We start from the raw sequence: 17,705 nt of genomic DNA on the forward strand, positions 1-17,705 counted from the left end.
GGGTCCAGCGCGTATTATAAGATTTTGTGAACAATAATGTGAGCGAATTACACTTCCAGAGTTCGTACAGATTTCCGAAGCAAAAATTGAAAGATATTCAAGGACTCTCCAGGACCTGTAGCAAGTTTTTCATGAACTGAAAGCAGCATGCGAAGTTGAAATTTTTTCACTCAAATTTTCAAAAATGACCAACTTTATTACACTTACAATTTATAGATATCACATTTATAAAAAAAGAGTATAGTCTTTACAGCTTCTCACACCCTCTCCACAGGGAGAGGGCACGATGTAATGTCGGAAAGTTACGCGCTACTGTGCTTCAACGCACATGCGTAGTCGAGCCTTAAAAGGGTCGTGCCACAATATTTGTAGCTTACGCGCTCGTTGCTGCAATGGAATGATAGGTCCAATAAGCACGATACACGCACCAACATTAATCTAGTCTCGCTATATCATTTGTCGCCTTTTTGATATGGACAATTTTCAGTTCAAGTTTGTAGGAACCGAGTTGTGCAGCTACATAGCAGTGTAGCTGACTTAGTCATGTGGTCACAAAGTTTTGCACGCGTCATGCTGAGTATTGTCAGCTCTCGCACACATGTGCCACACAAGCACCTGCAAAACAAACTCGCTGCTACTTGCAGCAGCCGTGATGTTTTACCGGTATGTGCAGGGTGGAAGTCAGGAGGTCACTCAGCTGACTACAAATCTGGCATGACATCACTAGAACTTTTGTTGCCCTTCCTGTAGAGCTAGGTCAGTGTTAAACGTGCTCGCGATAGGTCTCGATTAGGAGAACGAGCATTTAGGTACACTTGGGAAGGGACTTATAATATATTCTTAAACACACACGGTGCTTGCTATAGCCTTGAAATTTGATGGCACCATTCCATCAGGAGTGTCAGCGTGCGCACAGTTGGCACTCGCAGCACGTTGCTCAACAACTAAGAAGTAACAAATGGGACAGTGGTTAATTTATACTCATCCTGTGGATACATGTGTGTTCCTTTCTAGCACAGTTCTTGGTTTGTTTAAGCAGCACGCTTCTAGTGTCGGGCTATGACAGTCGTTCATTAGCAGTCGTCTTGTGCGCTTTCTTTTCGTGCATCCTTCGTGCTTGAGCGGCGCGTTGCATGTATGGGGTTGCTTGCCCTTCGTGTGACATTCTAATTTCTTGACATCACATTCAGTGCTTCACCCTCGCCAGAAACTAACTTTTTTTCACATGCGACCTTGCAAAATTAGATCATGGGCACCCACGCCGCATTACTGGTTAAGAAATGGGGAGTTTGACAGGTTAACACACCGATGTACCACATTTAGGAGGTCGTGATGTCGATATGAGAGTGCACTGCTCAGGAAATTCAATGATTTTCAAGGATGGTGAAAATTCCAGGACTTTCAAGGGCCTTGAAAATGCATTTTTCAGATTCAAAGGTTTTCAAGGACCTGTACGAACCCAGACTTTAAAATTATGGAGCATCAATACAATTGAAAATTTTCAGATAAAGATGGATATCAGCATCAATATGAATACAGTGAAACTTTGATTATACGTCCTCCAGTTTCGCGACGACCTGCGTTTTACGACGAATCTGTTTAGTCCCGGCAAAATCTCTATAGAAACAATTTATTAAAAACCTTGGTTATACAACCCAGTTTTACGTCGGCCCCACATCTCACTTGACTCAGATTCCGTCGGAAAGAAAAAAAACACCTTGACTCGATTCACATGTCGACCAAATATTCACGAGTGCGAAATAGAAACTTGCGTACCCCAAGGAGGACTACAGGAAAAAGTGAGTCATCTTCATCGAATGTAAAATTTATTCTCCCGGAAGTTCATGCACTTCTACATATGCCTCAATCGCGTGCATGCTTATCCGGGGTTGTTGCCTAGTAAAGCTCTATTCACATAAGGTTAAGCTGACCAAAAAGCTGATATTTTCACATTTTAGGTCCGTGGAAACATTTCCTGGTCGACATATGGCTGATCTGCCTCTGTCACACTCGCAGTCACTGGCTTGTGCACGCATAAGGACATGCTGCAGCTGCTTTCGCCGAGTCAAATTACTTTCACTTGACGTCAACTTTCATAATAACAGCGGGACAGCACTAGTTACACTTCACGAGGCAACAAATTACAATCTGCACATATCAGTCGCGCACGAATGCATTGCACATAAACTCGTTTATCGCCATTATGCGATAATGATGGCACTGCGTCTGACTCTTCTGATAGGAGACTCATGGCAACACGGTTTCGGTTTCACGTGCAGGCATTTTTTGGACTGTGTAGAAAGATGCGCGTTGGATTTGATTGTTTTTAGGGCTGAGAGTGAAGATTCGCTTGGACATCATTCAACTAATTATTGCTGCCGTTAGCTACCACTGGCAACAATAATTTAATCTAGTCTCACTGCAGAGGGATAAGATCGCACCATGGACTTATTCAGGCAGTCTGTACCCATTTTTCGGGCTAGGCTGAGTGTCATGGCCTATAATAGTTTTTCGATTATACGACGCACGAGTTATAGTACGGTTTTGCACGGTCCCCCAAAAGTTGTATAATCGGGGTTCCACTGTAGCATAGCTACATATGGCAGATCTTTGGCTACAGCTGCATCTTAAACCAAAAAGAAAAAAAAGGGGGGGGGGGGGTGTACCCTAATCACTCAAAAGAAATGACCTATACTTCACTTATTTTCTCAAACTTTTCTCTTAACTAATTATTTTCTCATAACTAATTGAGGAACAATAAAACAATTACATTTGAGAAAACCGTGGATAAATATACACACTGAATTTTATTAAAATATGTCTAATATTAATATTTTCATTCTTAAGACATGCATAGGCGCATGTCTAAACTGTTTAGACTAAAACCACTGGTTCGTCGTAAATTTATAACTCAATTCTCAATAATTAACCACCTGCATGTTAATCATTACTTGACTGTCTGGATGTTAGGCAGCATGCTGCCCTTTGTAATAGGTTGCTATGAGCTGAGCAGCGCTTACGCTCAGTCACGCGTTGATGTAGCGTCCTAAGACAGTGCAGGAACGATTTCGCGTTTCTAACAGCCACGTTTGCAAAATTGCGGCAAAACCAAGAGGACGAACCTTTACCTTTCACTCAATCGCCTTTGCAAGCGAAGCGTGACATGCGCGCTCTGTTACGCTGCTCGCGCGATCATTTTGCACACGGAGCGGATTGTAAGCGTAAAGTGCTTAATGGCCACCTACTCCACCAAACGCATTCCCTGACGGTGCACTTCTAGCTGGCGCCTTCTTGTTCCAAATCCGCACCACTTCCAAAAGCTCGTTGCGAGGATGGTTTCAGACGAGAATCTCCAAGCATTTCGATCGCGTGGATAAACTACCTGCACAAAGCACAAGAGCAGACGCACACAATCGGACAGTCATGACAATGAACATGCAAGGGGGAGAGAAAAAAAGCGTTGGTCACGCCAGTCAATGGGAAACATAGAACGGTGCTCTTGAAAAGTGGGCCGGCCACGCCAGCCAGTGCGAGCCTCAGTAAGGTGCACTCAAAATATCTGCACAGTGAGAGCCAATCAGCAACCCGAGAATGACCTTCAAAAAACGTGTGGCGGCAGTTATTCCGCTTGGACACACAAATTACAATGGTAATAGCTAAGAATCTAGCTGAATGGACAAACAGAACAACCTAGAAGTAATTGCAGCGTAACAACGAAAAAAAAAACCAAGAATAGAAAAGAGCACTGACTTTCCACAATGATTTAATAGCAGAGTGGTGTACATATAAAAAATTCGGTAGAACGAACACCACTCAACAAACTTTCAGATTAACGAACTCCTAAAATAATCCCACGCCGACGGCTAATAGTTCCAATGTAAAATTATTTCCCTACTACGTACTTCAAAATGCCAAACTTTTCAGAATAACGAGCGCTAATTTAGTTCCACGTTATATTAACGCCTCAGTACTACGAACTCAAGTTCTGAAATCCGTCTCGACCACCGGAGCAGTACCCAAGCAGGCGACACAGCAAACGGACGCCTTGCTTCTGGAAAGAGGACGGTGTGAAGGAGGGGGGAATGAAGGGACGACTTTTTTTTTTTTTGCTTTTTATTGAAACACTGACACCTCCGGTTTACAAGCGCAGAGGCGAGGGGCAACATGGGAGGGCAAGGTCAGCAAGGCAGAGGGTAGAGTGGGAGTTGCGGCGCAGGAAGCATGGAGGTCGTATGACTCAAACCATCTACGCCTGTGACAATAGAATGTGATAGTGATCTTTTTCTGAGGCAGATGTGGTTTCTTTAAACCCTTCATCTTATTTGTATTTTCTTCTTTGCACATGGTGCAGGCATTGGCGAGTCCTTTTGATTTTTCTTGCAGTTACTGGTAGTCATTTTTCGATTTTATATGTCAGCGTGTGTCATAGTTACAGGGGTGGAATTTAAGTGCTTTGGTGCAGTAAAACGGGAGTTTCGGAGCAGTTTCGGAGCCCCAAACGTATGTTTTGGAGTAATGCAAGTTTGTTTTCAAGCAGCTTTTTAAGGTCAAACATACTTGTCAGTGACAATTATTTCAGGTGAAAAAGATCAAATGGTTTTTAAACATTCTGTACTATTGAGCTTACCACTCACAAGGGTGCGTGTGTTCCCATCATTAATCATAGCTGACAGAGCAATAACCAGGGTGTCTACCAATATACACTGAAAATAGACCCTTGAATGATAGAAAAAAATCAGGCGCTCCTTAAAAGTAAATAAATGTACCACAAGTACTCAAAATCTTAAATATTAAAAAAATGTGCATATCTGGCCAAATGAAACCTCCGAGTGAGTGAGTAAGTTGACTTTATTATTTAGAAGAACCAGAAAGCAAACACGCCAATTAAAATTAACTGCAGCTAAAAGTTTAAAGGAGCCCACTACAGGCTTACAATACAGCCAGGGCTGCTAGAAAACGTAGAAGTAGCACCATCTCGTGGCATCTGTGTAAAAGAAGGACGCTGGAGCCTGGTCAGTTCTGCCACTGGAATATATTATAGTTCACTATAATGGTTATGGCCCAGGTCACTTAGGATGTAGATTGGATCTGATGCGACATGGATTACTGTATTTGCTTTTTGCATCCCCAGCTGAATTGCACACATTTTTGCTTAATGTACTTTTCAGAAAAAAAAAAAAAACTCTACTACTCACGTATTCCGTGCACCTTGCATTGAACCATGACTAACAACGTCGCAAGAACAGAGCCTTACTGCATAATTTATTTTGTTTCATTCTTTTCTTTTCCGCAACGAGCACATGCATGTTGATGTTTCTCTGGGCTCTGAAACTTAGAATTCGACAAAGTCCTCAGATGCCTGCAACGAATGCTAGGGGTACCGTTTAAAGTGATGACGTTTTGACATGGGCTGGCGAGAATGAATCTGTCAGGGCGCAACAGCTCTCTCGATTACATAGATTTATCACAGATGCCGGCGGGTTAACTTCGTTTGTGTACTCTGCTATGAATAAAAGTATGGTTGTGACAATAGTGAACTTTAGGTTTGAAACTAATTCGAAGGGAATAGTGATTTTGGTCGAATAATTTCAAATTTTATTCTAATAGATGACTAACCTGCCCAATACTTTTTAAATTGAAACAAAGTCTCTATGCAAGTGCTTTCTTTTTTTTTTCCTGTTCAAAGTCGAAACAACTTTGATAAGTAGCAGGATTTGACTTTCAGTAGATTGCAAATGATAACCTGTAAAATACGTAACATTATTCATTACAGTTAGAGTGTACAAGTCGGCAAAACAAGCTTGTAAGCTTAAAATTATCAATGAATTTGAGGATCATAGGTTTATTTAAAGGGTTTTTCAACAGCTTTTCAAGTAGCCATGGAATGAACTCACTAAAGAAGCTTATTGCCTCACGAATTAACCGCCGCCAGAACTTTTAGAATCTTTCCAGTATGAGTTGATTTTTGAGATTTACCACATGCTGCAATTGCATTCTCTCTTCGTGTACCTCAAAAGCACTTAAAGAAAAGCTGGGAGATGGCATGGGGAAAGAAAATTCGTGACGTGCGCGTCGTGACCTTGATTCTTTCTCTTTGAATACGTGGCTTTTCAGTGCGATTGAGCATTCTTTCTCTCTTCTTTTCCTTTGAATACGCAGCTTTTCTGTGCGACTGCGCCTGATTACTGGGGTGTTGCGGCCACTCACGGTGCCCCAGTAACGACCGAGCACCCCATTTTCAAATCAGCCAATGGCTGGTACAATGGCTGTAACGAGCGATTTTTGACATTGTGGCGTCATTTGCAGAGAAAAAAGAGCAATATTTATCTGACTTTGAGAATTTATTGTGATTTCTAGGTCGCATTCTGCGCTATAATATTTAGCTCACGTGTTCTCAGTAGCCTCAACTACCGAGTGGCAGCGTTTGCTGATTATGCTCAAGAAGTGTTGGCGGGCCTCATTAAATTTGAAGTGGGGCTTCGCAGCAGAGCAAATTTCTCCTGAGTATGTGTTTTCGCGGTTTGCCATTACTACACTGCAGTGAAACCTCTAACACAGGCAGGTATGTGGAGTTTATTATTGACCTATTCGTTCCTATAAAATACTTTGAAATATTCATAACTTACATTCGAATACACTACTATTTTTTCGAGTATCCGAATATTCGCACAAGCCTAGATATAAGGCTAAAAAGTAACCACTGATTTATTATTACCATCTTAAGGAACTGAAATGACAATTTTAGATGAAGTTAACCAAACTCTACCCTTGAAACACAAGCTACCAGCAATAAGTGTGTAGATGAAGAAGTTTGCCGTCGCATTGCCATAATAATAATAATAATAATAATAATAATAATAATAATAATAATAATAATAATAATAATAATAATAATAATAATAATAATAATAATAATAATAATAATAATAATAATAATAATAATAATAATAATAATAATAATATTAATAATAATAATAATAATAATAATAATAATAATATTAATAATAATAATAATAATAATAATAATAATAATAATAATAATAATAATAATAATAATAATAATAATAATAATAATAATAATAATAATTATAATAATAATAATAAAGGTACGACATAGCCCGGCAAGGCTCTGCTAATGGCAGTCCTAGCCGAACCAAAAGGCCTTCAAGCAGAGCCAAATCATGGTCAAGACAAACATGTACAAATTTAATGACGTGAATTATGTTGTGGTTGGAAAGTCAGATATGCTGCGTGATATGTATAAGCAACAGACATCAACACATTGTATGTACGAATATTGAAGCTAGGGAACGCTTTAGACAACGTGAAGGACAAGTTGCCGAGCAAAAATTTCCACTTGTTTTTTTACTTTAGGCTGCTACAATATTGATAACCAGTACATTGGTGGGACCAGTGATTTCGAGGAAAGAGTGAACCCCCCCCCCTCATTCATATCACCCAGAATCAACCATCTACAAAAAATTTACGTTCCTTGCCGTTAAACTAAACACGAATATTAGGTCAGGAAACTACGTGGCATTATATGCCCTCACTAAACATGTGGATTCTACAGGCCACCAAACTGACTGGTCAAGTGTGCATGTTCTGGCCAAAGGAAAGCTTCCATTATGCTTGCACATGAAATACCAGCCCATGCAGACAATTGCACATATGATGAACCGGAGTGATGGGATGCTTCCAACAATATACTTCCGGTGCTTACGTCATGTACTTAGGCGTACTTCATTTCATTTTTAGTTTATTGTTTTCTAAAAAAAAGTTATCAGATCAATGAATATACAGACGAGGATCCCAAAGTAGAAAAAACTAGAGGGATGCTGTGCCTTTCTTATGGCTATTTTTGTGATCAAGGCTCACGTAGCAGGTGCCATAATGTCAGTAAACTTTGTATTCTTTTGGTTGGTGTATCTTTTTGAGTCTTCACTAAGAAGCAACAGTTGTGCACTGCTTTTTTTTTTCACACAACTTTTAGCTGTTCACTGTAGTTGCAGCCAAAAGAGTGGTTTTTTAAGCTTTGATCTACGTTAATGCTTATTTTTTTTATGGTCGCACACGCTAGTCTGTTTCCATGACCAGGCCAGAGTTTTCAGAAATTCCCAGACATTTCCTTAACGTTTCCAGACGGGTCCAAATTCCCTGACTTTTCCAGGTTGGTAGACACCCTGAATAACTCAGAAAACAAGGAACAAGCACTGATAATATTTTGTTTTCATGACTGCCAGATTATCGCAGTGCACTTTGCTTGGCGAAGTTTGTTGTCCCCATGCTCATTAAGCACACTACCCATTATTACGCCTGGGAGTCCACACCGGACGTCATTGCCTCTGCAAAGGCGATCTGTGTTAAGGTCAGCGAGCGAGCCTGCCTGACATCATCTAAACGACGTCATGCAAGCGGAGCCATCCAGTCTGGCGAGTTTTACGTTATGCGTGGCAACATCACTCGTCCTTGGGTGCAATCCAGCGCAGCGGCTCCAGAATTGAGGATCATGACGCAACCCAGCGGCGGTCCCTCACTGGAGGAATCTGACATCACGGCTAGCGGCGCTTCTGACTGGACATTATGTTCCGATGGACGGAACGTAAAAGTCCACCCGGTGGCTATAAAAAAGCCAAACGGCGCGTTGCCAGCAGCTGACCTTATGCGTCGGAGAGCAGCCGACGTATGCATCAGAGAGAATACATCTCGGCTCGTTGAGCCCCACGCTATCGGCGTGGCCGGTGTCCTTGTAAGCAGGGAGTTTCGTGGTGCCCTTCATAACCTTGTCGGCGGCACGCCTCGTAATAGTGGGTGGCAGCTGCGGGATCGGCCGGCGTCAGGGACATCGATGCGGTGAGTGCCTGATGTTTTCCTCTCAGTTCACCAGACTACTCTAGCACAAGTTATAGTAGTTTAGAGAAGGGCTGCGTGAAGCATTAAAGTGAGCTTTGATCATTTCAAGCTGTTACGACTCTCATCATTATTGAAGTTTTTCGGCCTTTGTGAACCGGACGAAAATATTTCGACGCATTCCAAGCAAGGGTCTGCCGTCAAGATGGCTTGAATTCCTCTTGGCAAAACCTGAACGAGGGGTTCTGGACTGGTTCGCGCACGCAAAGAAAACCCACGAACCAAGAATGGCCATTATGCGCTCGACTCAAGAAAGGCGATTGTGTTTGCTGTGAGCAAGGCTTTTGAGGCAGACAAGGAGGCAGCTGGGCCATTTTCGAGGTTCTGGAAATCTCAGAACCAGCATGGTATTTGTACTTCAGGCTGAAAGCTAAAGCCAAACTGGTTGTGGCTGCATCTTGTGAAGAGAAGCGGAGCCCTGAGATATGCCCAGCTAAGCCACAGCTTCTAGCAAACAACAAGGAATGGGATGTGGGGTTGAAGGAAAGAAAAGGGCGCTATCTGCTATAGCTCTTGCGGGAGCCTGCCTTCACAAGGGAATAGTTGACTACTCCTCCTTCCCCCCTTTCTCCATAGGATCGGCTGAATGGGGTGGCATATTTTGACAATATGCTGGCCCACCACTACATTGTCCTACCCAAACAGTCAGGCAAGTTTGACACGTGTACTGGCAGCTGGTTTTTCGAACCTTACCTAGCTGCCAGAAGAATCTAGGAAACCAAGATCATCGGACGTGCGCGAAACTTGGTGACATGTGGGAAAACGTCAGTGCAGTGCGTTTGTGACCATATTTAGGCATAGTGTAGACTGTGCCCTCTCGACATGCATTGTGTGGTGTCTTTCCCCTCCTTCGTGGGTGGAGCACCTAGACCATGGAGCTCTCTATTAGCGGAAGCCGCGGACAATGTGCCCAGGGTTGGCAACGAGGCGCTATATAAGCCGAGGACTTTCATGTATTTAGAGTTCTACAGGTCAACAGTTCTCCTGTACAGTTCTGATCACTTGATCACCTCCTTTCTAATTCTCAGTTACTAACCATGTAAATAAATTGTCGTTTTTACGAGCGCCTCATCTGACTTGTTCGACGATGAATCCTAGGACGGGGGCCCGCTACCAAACTGAGACCCGCGGGACCCGCAGTCGCAACAAAGCCAAGTCGGAGTGTTTTGAAACCAAAGTTAATGCGGAGGGTGTAAACACCGCAGTGTTAAAATTGCTTGCGCGTCTTGTTAGTCGATATATAGTGGGTGTGGGGTTGCGGGAAGTAGATTCTTAATAGGGGCAAACAGCAAGAGGCTAGTGTAAACGATGGAGAGCCTTAAGGTGAAGGAACTCATCGAAATTTTTGAGGAACTGGGCCTTATTTTGGGCCGTGCAAAACGAAAACAAGCGATCTTTAAGATCATGAGGGATAAAGGAGTCAAGACTGAGAAAGTCGATGAGGCCTGGGTGGATATCAAAGCACGCCGCGAGGATGCTGAAAGGCAAGAAGTTCGCGAACGCGAAGAAGCTGAAAGGCGAGAATGCCATGAGGAGGCCGAGAGACAGGAGCGCCTAGTGTTAGCAGGCGCCTAGCGTAGCTTCCGCAACAGTTCAGGTCAGCAGTCGTAGAATAGACCTCTACCGGGGTACGTCACAGTGTGACATCACCGGTGCATGTGCAAGGCAGCGGTTGGCAAAGCACTGGCTGGTGGCTGAGTGGGGTGCAGTCACTTGGTGCTTGGGGCAAGTTTTATTTTTTTCTTTTTGAAAGCTTAATTCTCATCTCAGAGGCAACATTAGCTTTGGTATGTGTCAGAGAAGATCTGGGTGTGTGGTAAAGTGCGTGATGAACTATTTCCCACGCTGGCTGGCTGTTTATCTAGGAGAAGTGAACACATGCGGCGGCCTGTGCGAGGAACAGCGGCATTGTTTTCGAAAATGGGCAGTGTTGACTGTGACGTGTAGTGTGCGTTGAAAGACATCGACAATATTGGTTCACCTTTACAGACGGTGAAACTGGGAATATTGTGTGAAACTGGGAAACTGGGCATTTCGTCTTAAAGCCGATTTAATTGAATAGCTCAAGGGCGAAGGTGTTTATGACGATCGAGATAAAGTGGTAGAAAGCATTGCATTGGAGCAATTCTACCGCTGCATCGAGGAGCATGTCAAGCTTTAGCTGCAGGACAAACTTTGAAGTACAGCTAAACAAGGCAGCAGAGTTAGCTGAGGAGTATTTTACTCGCCGAAATTTGCATAGTAAGGCAGTGCACCTTGAAAAGGGTGAAAGGAAAGAGGGCTTAAAAAAAAACCTGATGAACGGGAACCCACTCCGCAGCGTGATTTCAGAGAGGACCCGTCTATTACAAAGGACACTGTAGAGGAAGGGCAAACGGAAGCAGAGTGAGGTTCCTAAAGAACGCACTGATACCACACGGGCGTTTGAATCACGGAAGCCGCTAATTTGCTACAACTGCAGAAAGGAAGGGCAGATCATGATAAACTGTAAGCAAAAGTTTGCTTTCGCCACAATCCGAAAATCGGAAAAGAACATGCGGTTGTTGGAGCCCTATCTACAAGAAATAAGTGTGAACGGGAAAACGTGTCGAGCACTTCGAGACTCAGCAGCAACCAATACATTGTCCATCCTTTGTTGGCATCTCCGGACGACTTTACAAGAGAATGCGCGTGGATCAGGCAAGTCACCGAGGAGCAGAGAGCTTGCTTACCAATCGCTACGGTTGTCATTGAAGGCCCGTTCGGCAAGCTTCGCACCGAGGCGGCTGTGTCTGCCGCGCTTCCCGACCGTTTTCCTTATTTTTTTTCTAATAACTCTGAGCATCTTCTTAAAGAGCAGGGTAAATCGTTCTCCAACTTAGCGTATATTGCCCTCACGCGATCACAAGTGCGGAAGCTTTCGCAGGAACTTGATCTCGTTCAGTGTAGTGAAATACCACCTGCTAAAGAGGCTAATCTGCGTGACCTTGGCGGCGAGGCGATGGTGCCGCAGACAGGTGATTCTCCGGATGAGTCACTCGAGTCGCACGTCGCGGAAGCCGTCTCTGTCGGTGGAGGAGACGACATGACGCCATTGGATGAGAGCGAGAGGGGTGCTACACTCTCGCCTGTAGTGGAAAGTTGTGAGCTGTCAAGGGTTGATTGAGAAACGCTCATGAGGACCTCTCGATTAAAGCGCTAATGAAAAGACTAAACTTGAGGAAAAAGAAAAAGAATAAGAAAAAGAATGTTTTTTTAGAAGGTAGGGCTTCTGTATAAGAGCTACAAAAATGTGCAAGGTTGAAAGTATGAGCAGCTCTTGGTGCCACAAAAGTATCGTCGCCAACTATTGAAACTGGTGCATGAAAGCGCCTGAGCAGGGCATCTCGGCATAAAAAAGACCAAGGCTTGAGTTTCCCTTGAATTTTATTGGCCGAAATGCTGGAAGAATATCGAATACTTTGTACGCTCATGCGACACTTGTCAGAGAGCGGGCAAATCTACGGACAAGTGGAAGGCACCCATAAAGCTGGCACCAATTACCACAGAACCTTTTCGGCACCTAGTAATTGATATCGTCGGGCCATTGCCAGAGTCAAGGCAAGGTCGTCGGTACATCCTGACGGCTCTCTGTGTAGCCACAAATTTTCCAGAACTGATACCACTTAAGGAGCTCAATTCCCCTCATGTCGTGGATGCACTGCTATTTTCTGTATATAAAGTCGAATTGTTGTAACGTTCGAAATGTGCTGGCCTCCATCCCCGAAGAAGCAGCAGCAGCCACGACAGGACAAGACGGACTCCAAGAAGCAACCGACCTTCCACTCCCTTCTGTAGCAACAGCTGCTACGCAGCTGGGAAATCTTTGCCCAAGGGAACAGAGGGAGTGGGTAGAAGGTTGAGTTTTACTAATCCAATGCGACAAGGGTAGTGTCTTCACCAGCTGCCTTACCTCTACCTTTTTGGATAAATGTGGAATAAAAGTAGTGCACAGCTCGATCCATGACCCACAATCTAATCCGCTAGAGCGTATGCATTCCGTTCTGAAACGGATGCTGAGAGCTTTCTGCTAAGCGCACAAATGCGACTGGGAAGCGTCTATTCCTCCCGCTTTGTTTTCTTGGAGATCAGCTCCTCATAAGAGCACTGGTTTTAGCCCTGCAGAGCTTGTGTATGGCAGGAGTTTGAGAACACCATTGCGAATGCTACGCGAGTCCTGGGAGGGATTCGATGAGGACCCTAATGTAGTTGCGTATGTTCTAGACCTCCTTCACAGACTTGGAAAAACCAAAGATCTTGTGGAAAGCCACATGAAGGCTACACAAGTGTTGTCGAAGGAGTACTACGACAAATCGGTGAAGAAGCGCGCTTTTGAAGTAGGTCGTCAGGTACTGCTGCTGCGGCCGCCCAAAAGGAACAAGCTTGAGGTTCATTGGGAAGGGCCCGCCAAGGTAATATCGAAGCTTTCTGATACCAATTATGAAGTGAAATTAGGAAGGCGGCCGAACATAATTTACCACAGTAACGTGATGAAACCATACGTTCAACGTCAAGCCGTCGTAAATCTGCTTTTGAATGCTTCAGAGGAAGAGGGAGCAGAAATTTTGACCTCTACAGTAATGTAATCGAAATGGAATCGGAGGCAGTCTTGGAGCAGTTGAACCTAGAGCCTAGGTTAAGTGAAGGCCAGAAGTAGGACTTCAGAAGGATTGTTTCGGAGTTTAAAGACGTGTTTTCGGACAGCCCCGGAGAGACAATACTGATCGAAAACGATATCGAGCTAGTTTGTGAGGAGCCGTGAGTTTTAGTTAGTACCTTCTTCACCTTTCGTTTTTCGCTGGCAAGTCGGGGCAAAATTTTGTCATCACGACCTTAGCTGAGCGCTTTCGTCCAGAGGGATCTCAAGAGGCCAATTTTGTTCTGTATTCTGTTTCATTACGTTGTTGGACGTGTAAAAAAATTTGAGTTCTCATTTTAAGAGTCTCGTGTCCCACAAGTGCCTCATGATTTAGAGTGAACGAAATTACGATAGACACGTAACTAGGTATATGTTGTACTATACCTTGTATGGTGTCATACCTGCCAAGTTCAAGGATTCTGAATCCGGGAGATTTCCACAACGGGAGGAGGGGGACACAAAAAAAGAAGGACATACAAAAAACAAAAAAAACATTGCGAAAAACAAAAGGTGGTGGGAGAGGGTCTCAATCGCAAGCGCCAACATCAGCGTTGCAGTCTTATAGTGGCTAGGAGTGGCCAAACAAACGAAGGTAAAGTTTTTCACTAAGATGAGAGTCTCAAAGGATCAACACAACTAGCAGAATCTGTTTCAGTCAAAACAACTCGCATGTGTCTTCCTGGGACACACGTGAACAGACGGGACGGCGCAGCTGACTGCCCCAAAAGCCCGGGTCAAAGCTTTGCTCACTACTACATTCTTTTGACAGGAACGCCAAAATACGTCTGGCCCCTTTTTATTCCGATAGTAATTATATGGACAGTCCAGGCTGTTTTTTGCCGTCGCCGTCCTTCACAGTATATGTATACGTATCTATATATAATATGAACACTCAAAGAAAAAAAATAGCAACATATTCACGGGGTGAATGATGGAGAGTGGGGTGAAGCATCGGTCCGTCTATTCGTTCTTGCTTCCGTCCGTCCATGCGTCCGTCTGTGTGACCGTCCATGCGTCCAACCGCACGTCCATACGTGCGTCCGTCACTGCATTCGTCCAGGCATCCTCCCCTTCATCCGTCCATGCATCTGTCTGTGTGTCCGTTCGTCCATCTAGTCAACACTCCAAGTACCACTATCTCGCATCTTTTTATCTTATATGCGTCTGTATGTGTGACCGTCCGTGCAAGCGTCTGTTCGTGCATGCACCCACCCCGACGTCCATCCCATCTAGTCAACACTTCAAGTACCACCATCTCGCATCTTTTCATCATATATTCCGCATATGGAAGCACCGCCATCCAGCAGACATTCTAAGGACTAAACGAGAGGTGGCACACGCACACTTTCGTACGGCTTGCGCTTCTTGTCTACTTCCCACCTTTAACCACCTTGAGTTCATGGTATATACTAGTTCATTGTATTTATGGCACTGCGGCTCAACGCTTGCTAAACCTTTTTAAAACTAAGGAGGTTACGTCCAGCGAGTATAACTTAACCACCATTTCTTGTCAGATAGTGCTCAATGTACATGCCAATGGCTGCTAATGGGGAATGAGAGACAGGAAAATTCGGATTTTAGTTAATGCGCACGCTGCGAATTTTTTGTTGTTCAACCACGCGCAGGAGAAATCTCCCACCGGCACCTCCTTGCAGATCAAAGCGCAAGACATGTTAGGCACTACTACGTGAGACGAACGGGTGCCTCTTTGAGGAGCTTCGCCTCTAAAAGCCGCCCCCGCTCGGCACCAAGCTCGTCGCGATGCGCCGACGTGTCCTTATCTCTCACGTGTACTTTGCCTCATTGATGGATGCCTGTGCACGCGCGCTTATCCTTTGGTGGGGGAATCGTGTGCCTTCGGCTTTCACTGAAACGAAACCGTTAGTTGCCGGCCCCACAAAGGCCACTTTGACCTCTGAACAGGCTCCTTTTGCGAAAACAGTGCGCTTTTCATACACAGCGAGGTATAACAACTGGGACAGTTGTCAGTTTGTACACATCTGTACCTGTGATTACGTATCATGCATCTTTTTTGTTTAAACAGCACGTTACGTGTCGAGCGGTAAACGTCATTAGTTCGCTCTCGTTCTGCGAGTATCGTTTTCGTGCGTCAGTGTGTTGGCAGTGCGTCACGTTTCGATCTGCTTGCCGTTCGCAGCCTTAAATTCGAAGTTGTTGCTGTAGCATTTATTGCTTCGCCCTTGCGGCGAAACTGTAGCCTTTTTATTTCTTACGTATTTACTGCCTTTAACCTACCGCTGCGTGCCCTCGGAGCTCGTAAATCGCTATTGCATCGCCGCGACCGCGGCTTTGTACGCGGCGTTTGCGGCAAACGGTAGTTCCAATTTACAATCCCCATGCGCTTGGCTGTGCACGCGCCTTCAAAACTAAGTCGTTTTATGCCATCTACGATAGCATCTGCCGCAGGCTTGTCTGCAGTTTGCGGAAAGCAGCGTTGCTTTGACTAATTGAGCACACACTTTTGGGGTTCTGTCACGTCGTCACCATACATGATCATGTAAAGAGCGACCGCGGTTTCATCCACGGCGGGTGTGGCAACGACAATCGCACGTACTGTAGAAGACAGTGCATGCGCCGGCCGCAAATGTACTTCCGAAGCTTCGAGTACGCTGCTCTCGGCCTTCGTTTGACAGTTTCCGCACTAAAGTTCGTATCACCCGCCGAGATTAAGAAATGTGTTCAGAACATTCAAATTGAGGCCCAACGAACATAGTGGAATTGAACTTGAGAATTTCAAGAATTCATATCTGCCATGGTTTCACGTCGCTGAGATTGTACTGTACGTTTAGATGAGGAGGCGTTCAACTCATTTATAATAAAATGAGGTAGGTTCAAAAAGCCTGGAGCGGATTGAGCTGCTTTTTTGTCAACGCGGCCAGATCATGCACAGAAATTTCTATTTCCGAGAGATTTTCACGACAACCATACAAACGAAAGAAACGGTCGAAATCCGGGAGTCTCCCAGCCAATCCCAGAAACTTGGCAGGTATGGACGAGTGTGGCGACAATGGTAGCAAGCATGTATAGTCTGAAACCACTGTTTTGTACTGGTGGCGATGACGACAGCTGGATGTTTGCCAAATGCATCGTTGCATAAACATACTATGTATAGGCAAAGTGGCTGACCGATTTTACGTGTATTTTGCTGATGCCCCACGGACAATATGCAAGGGCTTGAAATGCTTCGATCACATGGTTTTCCCACTCGTCGTAACCCTCTCACCTGCTCTCCACAAGCGTGACACATTCCAGTTGCAGATCTAGTGGCCCTGCACTCAGTGCTCTACCTTTTACTCCCCACTGCCCTGCTCCTCTATTCCTGTTCCCTCAATGGCATTCGCCATAAAAATATATGCACACACACAAATACAGCAGAGCCAGTACAGCACTAGCAGTGAACTTTATAACAAATGTCAAACATCAACGCTAGATGAATCACGCACTGTACACACATGCTTTCACTACAAAGACGAACCAGTGGTCAGATCCTTTTTCATCTTGAAATAAAAGCACGTGTTCCTCTTTTATATCAGCTGTCACCTACTACAGTCAAAGAAGCATTTCTCGAACTTCACAAATGCACTACGAAGGTTTCTACAGTACTAATGCACATTTGCAACCGAGTTTTAGGACGAATTTATGTTCCAGAGTTAAATTTTTCAAACTAAATCATTTGTTTTGAGCTACGCTGCTCGCTTTTGAAAGCCGCCATGTTGTATTTTTTATTGGCTTGGTAAAGTTTGGCTTGCAGTGGCTAGTTGCGTGGCCTTCAAGATTGCAAGTCTACACATGTCGGAGGCCATGTCTGATCTTCCTTAGCCAGCATCACTTTTGTTTTTGTCAGCCTTATCATCATCATCAATACGCCGGTAGGTTTTTATTTTCGGGGGGTTTGTTTTTCTGGTCATTGCACATGTGGCTGTCTAGTGGTGTGCAAAGTGTTTTTGAGCAGTCAAGCGCCTCACATGCTCGCAGCTGCTCCTATTGCTCAGTTGCACGTTGGGTAGTCATGGTGCTCAGCTACTGACTTGGAACATGCAGGTTCGATCGGGCCGCAACGATAGCGTTTTGATGGTGGCGAAATACTGAAAATTGCGTACTGTGCGGTGCAGGCAAA

This window comes from Rhipicephalus microplus, chromosome X (assembly GCF_043290135.1).
Source record: "Rhipicephalus microplus isolate Deutch F79 chromosome X, USDA_Rmic, whole genome shotgun sequence".
Taxonomy (NCBI): domain Eukaryota; kingdom Metazoa; phylum Arthropoda; class Arachnida; order Ixodida; family Ixodidae; genus Rhipicephalus; species Rhipicephalus microplus.